The sequence below is a fragment of the Echinops telfairi genome, unplaced genomic scaffold (genome assembly GCF_000313985.2).
Source record: "Echinops telfairi isolate 266 unplaced genomic scaffold, ASM31398v2 ScPeMD7_7459;HRSCAF=8497, whole genome shotgun sequence".
Classification (NCBI taxonomy): Eukaryota; Metazoa; Chordata; class Mammalia; order Afrosoricida; family Tenrecidae; genus Echinops; species Echinops telfairi.
The window spans coordinates 2230805-2241323 of NW_022111359.1; positions in this window are offsets into that span (position 1 = coordinate 2230805).

The following is a 10519-nucleotide window of genomic DNA, read 5'->3' on the forward strand; positions in this document are numbered from 1 at the left end:
CACAGCCACTGTCACTGAGACCTGCCTCTATACGTGTGGGTTTTTCAAGCCCTGCATTCTTGGGGTGCCTTATTAAGTCTCAAAGCAGGTACCACGGGACCTAAACATTGCACTCTGGGCCTTGGGGCCGTGTGTTGAGTAACTGAATTGCTTGTCCAGATCCCGGAAATGAAGCAGCTTGAGTGAGGGGGCGAGGCGCAGGTCCCCCAGCAGCATGCCCACCCATCCCTGTGAACAGAGTTCCTGGCCTTTCCGAGGCCCTTGAACTGTGCAGATCTGAAACCACAGCCACCCGGCGTGATGGGGCAAAGGGAGAGAGCATTGCTCGGGGAAGAAATCTGGCTGTTTCTGCGGTCATGCGCGGGCCTTGCCACCGTCATTACTTCACTCAAGGAACGAATGATACAGGAGAGTGCCCCTACCTGGATTATTGTTGAAGCTGCCCAAACCATCCTTTTTCTTTTAAAACTAGTGGAGGATTTCACTAGATACTTCAACACCAGGTTTACGGGGACGAGTCGTTTTGATGCGTTTCCACTTTCTCAATGAAAACGACATATAACTTCTACCATTTATGCTGACTTTCACCCATTTTATGAGACAAATAGACATCCGAATTCATTTTCTTCTAAGCCTTCTAATCTCATTCTCTGGTATACCAGTCGCTGCAGATGCACGTCAATTTGACGGGAACGTACATTGAGTATTAACTCCAGGAAGCTCGTTCCGTTCATGAAAGCATGACTTCATCCATAAATACAAACACAGTCAAGGAGTTCTTAGCAAGTAAAGGTCACATGTAAAGACAAACAGTGCAGTGGACAGAGTCTGACTGAGCGACCCTTATGATACGTGGCACCCAGTATCTCAAATGTGTGCTGTCCAATATTATAAATACAGTATCACATAGTTTCACTTATAAGCTAATCGTGTATAATTTTGTTGTTTTCAAATAGAATAAGATGTTGTTTAAAGAAATTGTGCAGTTCAGTTAACGGCCTATTTGACGTGTGTCCATAGAGATGCACGTGGGTCCAGTGTGAAGCTTCCTGAGAAGCTGGTGGCCCATTTAACTTGTCTTCGGCCCAGAGCTGGTGCCACACTGCTCTAATTTCTGGCTGTTCCATGCAGTGTCGGTTAGAATATAAGATTAAGGGTTCTTTTTGAGCTCGATGAGTGGATTTACATTCCCAGGAGCACTGTTTCCACTGTTAGCAAGTTTGGGGATCAGTTTGTTTTGTTTCTGCCGAGACTATTTGAATGTACAGCATGTAAAACTTCTCACCCACAGAGGAATGCCCGTTTTAACAGCCTTGAAAGCGACCGTTCCCGTATTTAAATATTGAGAAGGATCTTAAAGATTTCTATAACATAATGTGCCAGAACAGCTGATGTGCTGAACTTTTCTAGCCATTTTGGAACTATTTTCCCAAAAGAAAAATAGCTGTACTGACTGATAGCTTTAGCTTCTCTGCTTCAAAAGAGTGTTCTGAGTTAGATTTTATACAAATAAATTTATTGTACTATTTCTTAATAAGCTTTAAGTGATTAAAGTTCAAGTAGTTTTAACTTGGAATAGGAAGTGCTAGATAAGTATCAATTGATTTCTATATGTTTGAAAGTACAACTATTGTGTTTTTTTCTGATAGATATGCCCTTCAAAGGTCAAATGGCAATAGGAATTAAAAGTGTACTTTATCAAGGTTTATTCCTACTATTCCCATCCGTAACAGCAACCAACAGCTCCCTGTAGATTAACAGCTTTATTCTAAACGGTCCTAATCATCTTGCCAGGATTTTGTTTGTTTTCCACATCATGGATTATTGTATCAGTTTGTTTAAATATAGAAGTGATACGTGCCTATTGCAAAAAATGTTCAGAGAAACATGAACGTGAAGAAAGAAAACAGGCATAATCCCGAAAGCTGACCCTAGAGCAGCGGTTCTCAGCCTATGGGTCGTGACCCCTTTGGGGAGGGTCGAACGACTCTTTTACACCGGTTCCCTGATTCATAACACTAGCAAACTGACAGTGATGAAGTAGCAACGAAAACAATTTTAGGGTTGGGGGGGGGGCACCACCTCATGAGGAACTGTAGGAAAGGGTCGCAGCATTAGGAAGGTTGAGAACCACTGTTCTAGAGGTAACCACTGTTAACATTGCTGTCTATCCACACGAATTCTCACCATTACCAGTACAGATTGTAACATGAATCTTTTCCCCAAAAACTTTGAATTGTAAATTCTGTGGGCTTTTGCATATCAGAGATCTGATGTTTTTGCATTCAACAACTTAAACCGCTTCTGGAAGCTCACTCGGGTTTTCCCTGTTTCTTCCTAGTAGCCTTTTTTTTTTTCCTTTTCTATCTCCTTCACCCAAATGAATACGTGTCTGCTCGGCAGCCTACTGCTTCTCCTCCCGCCTTCTCGCCCCGGCCCCATCTGTTCGGTTTTGTCTGGTGTGAGCACGTTTTCTTTTCTTCCCTTTAAAAAAAAAAAATGACAGTGGTTGCATGCAATATTTGTCCTTTCACATTTGACTAACTGCACCTCCAAATCCATTCATGTCACAGCGTCACATTTTAATGATGATTGTTTACCGATGGGCACTACTCCTTTTGTGCATAAGATTCTCAGCGACTACTTGCTTGGTAAAGTAGAGGGGCAGCAAATAAGAGGAAGATGACGGACATGGTGGGAGCCCCAACGGCTCAGCACAGGAACGATGGTGAGGAAGGCGGAGGACAGGGCAGACTATCGTTCTGTTGTGCATTGGGTTACCGAGGGTTGGAACCAACTTGATGGAACCTAACAATAACAACAACAACAGCAACAACAGGTCTTCCATTGTGCGGATGTGCCAAAGCTTATTGATCCATTCTCTTACTGATGAGTATTGATGTTGTTGACATCTCTATGTTGTTACTGTGATCAGCGTTCAAGGAACCGGGATGTGCATGTATCCGTTCCTGCACTTTCCTTCCTGTCTGTAGGGTAGATGCTATTACTGGATGATGACATCATTTCTAGTCCTAATTGTTGGAGGAAGAGCCGTCCTACTTGACACAGTGGTGACGCGGAAGGACAGAGTGGAACTGCCCTGTGGCTTCTGGGACTGGAAATGTTGTCGTGTTGTCAGGGTCGGCTGAGTGGGCTCTGACCCATAGCTACCTAGATGCACAAGCAAATGAAACCCTGAACCATCCTCACAGTTGTTGTGCTTTGGCCTGTTGTTGTAGCCACTGTGTCAGTGGATCTCATCAAGGGTTCTCCTTTCCTTTGCTGCCCTTCCGTTTCACCAAGCGTGATGTCCCTCCCCAGGGACTGATCTCGCTTGATAACATCCAAATACGTGAGATGGAGTCTCGCCACCCTCTTCTAAGAAGCATTCTGGTTATACCTATTCTAAGACAGATCTGTGCGTTCTTTTGGCCATGCACGGTGCTTTCAGGATTCTTCCCCAGCACCACCATTCAAGTGCATCAGTTCTTCATTGGTCTTCCGTATTCAACGTCTAACTTTCACATGCATATGAGGTGATTGAACATAGCATGGCTTTGGTGAGGCATACTGTAGTCTTCAAAGTGACCCCCCTGCTTTTCAACAGTCAAGAGGTCTTGGGCAGCAGATGTACCTGGTGCAGTGCATTGTTTGATCTCTTGACGGCTGCTTCCATGAGCATTGATGGTGGACCCAAGAAAGACAAACTCCTCGACCGCTTCAGCCTTGTCTCCATTTATCATGATGTTACCTATTAGTCCAGTTGAGGATTTTTGTTTTCTCGACGTTGAGTTGTCATCCACATTGAAGGCTGCAATCCTTGATCTCCATCAGCAAGGGCTCCAAGTCCCTTTCTCTGTCCGCAAGCAGGGTGGTGTCATCTGCATACCGCGGGTTGTTAATAAGCCTTCCTCCAATCCCGATGCTGCCCTCCTCTTCATATAATCTAGCTTCTCTGGTGATTTGCTCAGCATACAGATTGAACAAGTATGGTGAGAGGATACAACGCTGACTCACACCTTTCCTGATTTCAAACCATGCAGTATTCCCATGTTTTGTTCACACAACTGCCTCTTGATACATGAGCACAATGGACTGTTCTGGAATTCCCATTTTTCTCAAGACTACCCGTAGTTTGTCATGGTCCGCATAGTCAATGCCTTGCCATAGTCAAGGAAACACAAGTAAACATCTTTCTGGGATTCACAGCTTTGAGCCAGATCCACCCGACATCAGCAACAGGGCCGCCATGAATTTTCCACGCCCTCTTGAATCCGGCCTGAATCTTTGGTCGCTCCCTGGTGATATTACTGCTTGGTTACTGCTTGCAACTTTTGTTGGATGATCTTCAGGAACACTTTTACTTGCATCTGATATTGCTGTCTAATGGAGCATTCTGTTGGGTCATCTTCCTGTGGAATGGGCACAAGTACAGATCTCTTCCAGTCCGTTGGCCAGGTAGCTGTCTTCGAAATTTCTTGTCATTGGTGAGGCAGTGCTTTGAGTGCGTCATCAGCTTTTGAAATATTTCAGGGACTATTTCATCCATTCCTGGAGCCTTGCTTTTGGCTAATGTTTCAGTGCAGCTTGAACTTCTTCCTGCAGCACCACTGGTGCTTGCTCATATGCTACTTGATGAAATGGTAGACTATCAACTAATTCTTCTTTTTCTCCCTTTTCTACAGTGACTCTGTATTCTTTCCATTTTCTTTTGATAACCGCCTGAGTCAGTCAATATTCTGCCCGTAGAATCTTTCAGTATTTCAAGCTGAGGCTTGACTTCTTCTTGAGTTCTTTCCATTTCAGTTATGCCCAGTGCGGTCTTCCGTATGGTTTCTGGCTCCAGGACTGCACATGACTGTAATGCTTGACTTTGTCTGCTCAAGCTACCTTTGACATTTACTCTTCATTTCTGTGACGTCATAAATTCTTCCATCTCCCTTAGCTACTCTACGATTAGCAGCGTCTCTTCTGAGCCCACTTTGATCTTTTGTTTCTTTCCTGTCTTGTTAATGACCTGCTGCTGTCTTCATGAAGGAAGTTCTTGATGTCCTCCCACAGCTCGTCAGGTCTTCTGTCATGAGCAGCCAATCTCATCTTGAGGTGTTCTTGAAATTCGGGGGGACAGACTCAAGGTAGTATTTTGGCTCTCATGGACTTGTTTTAATTTTCTTCAGCGTCAACCTGAATTTACATGTGCGCAATTGGTGGTCTGTTCCACAGTCAGTTCCTGGCCTGATTTTAGCTGCTGGTGTGGGCCTTCTCCATCTTCCCTTCCCACAGATGGAGTTGATTTGATAGCTGTGTATCCATCTGGAAAAGTCCATGTGTATATTCGTTGTTTGTGTTGTTGAAGTATTTGCTATGAAGAAGTCGTTGGTCTTGCAAAAATTTTTTCACGTGATTTCTAGCTTCATTTCTATCATCAAGACCATATTTTTCAACTACTGTCCCTCTTTGTTTCTAACGTTTGCATTCTAATTGTGAGTTATCAATGCATCTTAATTGCAAGTTTGATCCATTTCAGATGGAAGAAATTGGTAAAATCTTCAATTTCTCCATCATTAGATTTATTGGTGGTGTGTAAGTGTGAGTAACCACGTGTATTGTTTGGATTTCCGTGAATTCGGATCAATATTATCCGATCGCAGACAGCCTTGTACTTTTTAAAATAAATCATTTTATTAGGGGCTCATACAACTCTTACTGCAATCCATACATACATCAATTGTGTGAAGCACATTTGTACATTCATTGCCCTCATCATTCTCAAAACATTTCCTCTCCACTTAAACCCCTGGCATTAGGTCCTCATTTTCCCCCTCCCTCGCCGCTCCCACCTCCCTCATGAGGCCTTGATAATTTATAAATTGTTATTTTGTCATATCTTGCCCTGTCCGATGTCTCCCTTCACCCACTTTTCGGTTGTCCGTCCCCCAGGGAGGAGGTCACATATGGTTCCTTGTAATCGGTTCCCTCTTTCCTACCCACTCTCCCTCTACCCTCCCAGTATCGCCACTCACACAACTGGTCCTGTAGGGCTCATCCGCCCTGGATTCCCTGTATTTCCAGTTCCTATCTGTACCAGTGTACATCCTCTGGTCTAGCCAGACTTGCAAGGTCAAATTCGTATCATGATAGTGGGAGCGGGGAGGAAACATTTAGGAACTAGAGGAAAGTTGTATTTTTCATCGTTGCTACATTGCCCCCTGACTGGCTCGTCTCCTCCCCGAGACCCCTCTGCAAGGGGATCTCCAGTCAGCCTTGTACTTCAAGATAGATCTAGAAATGGCCTTTTTTGACAGTGAAGGCAACACCATTCCTCTTGATTATTTTACTCCTAGTATAGTAAGCCATATCATTTCTGATTTAGAATGCTCAAGACCAGTCCGTTTCAGTTCACTAGTGCCTAGAATATACATCTTTATGTGTTCCCTTTCAGTTTTGATGACTTTCCATTTTCCTAGATTCATATTTTATAGGCTGGACGTTTTGTAGTGGATTTTAGCAGTGGCTTCTTCTTATTTTCAGTTGTGGCACATTGGCAAATAAAGCTGTGGAAGACTTTACTCCCATAGGCGGTCCCCATTCACGTCACCTCCTGCCATTGACTTGATTCAGACTCAGTGACCCTAGAGGGCAGGAGAGGACTGCCTGTTGGATGTCTGGACGTTAAAGCTTTATTAGAGTGGACAGCGTCATCTTTTCCATGTGGAGCAGCTTTGGGGTTCTAAATGCTGGCCTTATAATTAACAACTCATTGCACAGCCCACGATGCTGCCAGGGCTCCCAGGAATTAGTGACCTGGAATGCACTGCCATCGGCCATTCCGAATCAGACAGTCTTATGATTTACTATGCCAGGAATGGCAAATTCAAACAAGTTCTCACACGCATTGTCAAAAAGCACGTGTGAAGATCTCTCTTCAAGGACAGTGCTGTTAGTGTTAGAATAATACCCGTACCCCGTAAGGAAGGCCGGTGAATAAAACTACAGTGCCCATTTACAAACCAACTACTAAGACATCGAGGAGGAAATGGAAGAATTCTACCCACTTTTTTAGTCTGATATTGATCGGACATTCGGTCAGGCTGTATTGATAACTGTTGGCTGTGAAAATGCAAAAGCATGAAACCGAGAGGAGGGGATGCCCTTGGTGATGGAAAGGAAGCTGGCAATGCTAGAATTTTGCATGCTTTATAAATGCTTTTCTTTCCAGCAACATAAATGGAGCTTGCTGGGTGAAATATACAGGAATCAAATAGGCTCTATCAGCAGGAGAAGATCATGGAGAAGTTCACGATTAGCAGCCAGAATGAGGTCAGGGGTCCCTTAGCACAGGTCATTGAGTTCAGGTTGAAGTTGAGGAAAATGACAACAAGTCCATGAGATCAAAACAGAACAACCCCCCACCACCACCACCTTAGAAACTTGTGTGTCCCACCTTAACAAATTTGACACGCTGACCACTAATAATGTCAGATGAGGTGTGGGGTGACATCAACAACATCATATACAAAGTAAACAAGTCATAAAAAACAGCAACAACAAAGTAAACAGGTCATTAAAAATATAAGCGGAAAGTCAAGGGGGGTGTTGTTGGAGGAGACTCTCATACTTGCCTTTGAATGCAGACCATCTACAGCAAACGGAAGAAATGAAGTAAAAGAGCTGGATAGGAAATGTCAAAGGCTAGCTGGAGAAGACAGAGCAGAGTACTGCAATGGTTCGTACAGAGACCTCCAACTAGCCAGCCCAAAGGGAAGGACATACTCTGTGTATCTCAAACGGAAAGAACTGAAGGAAAAAAAGCCAAGCCTCAAATCAAAATCCTGAAGGATTCTACGGGAAAAACAGTGAGTCGTGCAGGAAGCACCAAAAGATGATGGGATACACAGCCATTGTACTAAGAAGCACGAGTCGACATTCAGCCAGTCAAGAGGCGGCGTGTGACCCAGAACCAACGGGACTGAAGGAAGCTGAAGTGGCCCGCGAGGCATTCGGGAACAAGAAGGATCCCGGAATCGATGGAACACCAATTGAAACCTTCCAACAAGCTGAGCGACCACTGAAAGCATCCACTGGCCTGTGCCAGCCAGCGGGAAGAAATCCGTATCTGTGCCCATCCAAAGAAAGGTGGCTCAGCAGACTGCAGAGGTTGCCCGGCGAGGCCCTCAGTGGGACTGCTGGGGGGAGGATCTGAGAGTACCAAACGGACCCACTGAGAAGAAGTGCAGCAGAGGCCCCTGAGAAGGGAGGAGGCGAGACTGGCTCACATACTCCGGACAAGTTTCCAGGGAGACCAGTTTGGGGCAAATGACAGCCTGCTTCGTAAAGTGAAAGGTCAGCAAAACCGAGGGACGCTGTCAGGAGCTGGAGGGACACGGTGGCTGCTGCATGGACTCAACATAACGGCCAGCGAAGGCCGTCCTGGGTGACTGCGAGTTGAACTGACCGAACGCCAGCCGACAACAAACTCCACCGTCTCAGGCTGCTCCTTCCCAAATGACCATGGTGTCTGAATCTGGTCGTCACGCTAACCTTTTGTCAATTTGCATAAAGAGAAAAGCTGCCCGTCTCTCGTGGATTCTCAGTGCCTCGAGTTTATTTTGTGTCGGGTCTTAGACAGGTTAAATCAGTGGTTCTCAGCCTTCCTAATGTCGAGACCCTTTAATACAGTTCCTGATGTGACCGCCCCTCCCCCCATCCATAAAATTATTTTCGTTGCCACTTCATAACTGTCATTCTGCTACTGTTGTGAATTGGGCAACCCCTGTGAAAGGGTCATTCGACCCCCAAAAGGGTGGTAACCCCCAGGTTGAGAACCGTTGGGTGAAATGGTTTCTTTCCCCAAGGAAACGAGAGTATGAAGGTGGAAATAGTTCTCTCCCTGTCTGGGGATTTCTTTCAGGGATGCTGTATGTTCTGACGATTGTGGAGCATACGCCCATACGGGTAAGTAAAAAGCAGTGGTGTCAAAGTGTGACAAGCCTTGATGAAGACCGAAAAATCAACGTGTGAGTGAGTTGTTCCCGGCCTCTTTCCAAGCGGCCTGTACAACTGGGAAGGCGGGCGTGCGCCTCCCCGCCCCTCCCTGGCGGCTGTGCGCTCGCAGACGTACTCTGTGTTAAGACAGCAGTGTTGGCATCTCTGAGTCCCTGAGGTCATTCTCCTCTTCCTGTTCTTTGAGTTTGGGGTTAAGCGTCTGACTGGGTAAACACAGGGCTGTAGGATGGTTCACATTTGGATTCCTGCTGAAATTCTTGGAGGTCAGCCCTTGTCCTCTAAGAACAACCAGGTGCATGTTTTGTGATTGGGAAAAAAATCCAATGCCGTTTTCTTTCTTTTTTATTTTTTAAAGCTTCTTCGTAATATGGCTCCATGACCATCCCGGGCCCTTTAGGAAACGCTCTATCACTGCTGTCCCTTCGGAATCCCCCAAAGGAGCCACCCTAACCCTCTGAGTTGGCCTCTTGCCTTGAATTTAAGTGGCCCAGCAGTTACCCTCCGAGTGCACGGTCTGGATGACACTTTGCTCTCTGGGTTCTGTTGGCAACCCAAGATTGGTTAGGTTTGCTCCATTCAGTCATCTTCATTCTCTTTGATCGTGCTTAAAAGCTCGGCGGAACGATCATCTCTTCGTGATGGCATTTATTCAAGCCGTGCGTTGGGGAACCATTGGACCCAAACCTTGCTCAGATAAAGTGTTTCCTTACAATTGAGGTGCTAACTCCAGTAATGATCTCATTGTATGTATAATGTCACTTTGAAGGATAAGCAAAAGGCTGGCCCCTATCAGGCGGGGTGGGCAATAAAGTGGAATTATTTGGTATGCCTCTCTTAGCCATGGTCCTTGTAGCTCCTGCCAGATGACTGGGTGGGAGCCGGCAAATAAGGTGGGAAGGGCTCTATGGAGGGCTTCTCTCAGTGTCTCCATTTCTCTGGAAGAGAAGCAAGCCTTTGCAGAAGTAAGTGATGTCTTCCCGCTTCGGAGATGCTCACGTATATACCCAACCGAGTGACAAAATGAATGGCTCTGTTAGCATCCCTACACCCTGTGCAGGCTCCCAGCAGCCCTCGCACGGCAGTTACAGACTGTTAATAGGAGAGCCACAGCAAGTTAACTTCACTGACCACACCGTCCATTATCTCTGGTATCAGCTGCTTACATAGACGGCATTGTTCTTCTGGATGGATCTCGAGAGCTTGAAATGTTCTTTTTGACAATGAATGTGACACCATTCCTCTTGAATTCGTTGTTCCTAGGATTTTAAATGATAAGGCTCTGTGATTTAAGACAGTCGATTCCAGGCCATTTCCAGCTCCCCGATATCTAGAATATTGAGCTTCCTGTATTTCATTTCATTTCCCGGATTCATCCTGTGTACAGTTCACATTCTGATGATCAGTAGATGGTTGCACCGGTGTCTTCTCATTATGAGTCATGTCCAGCCAGCAAGGGAAGGTTCCCCGGAGCTTTCTTCCACCCACGTCTTTGTGGTTGACTCTCCTCGGAGGA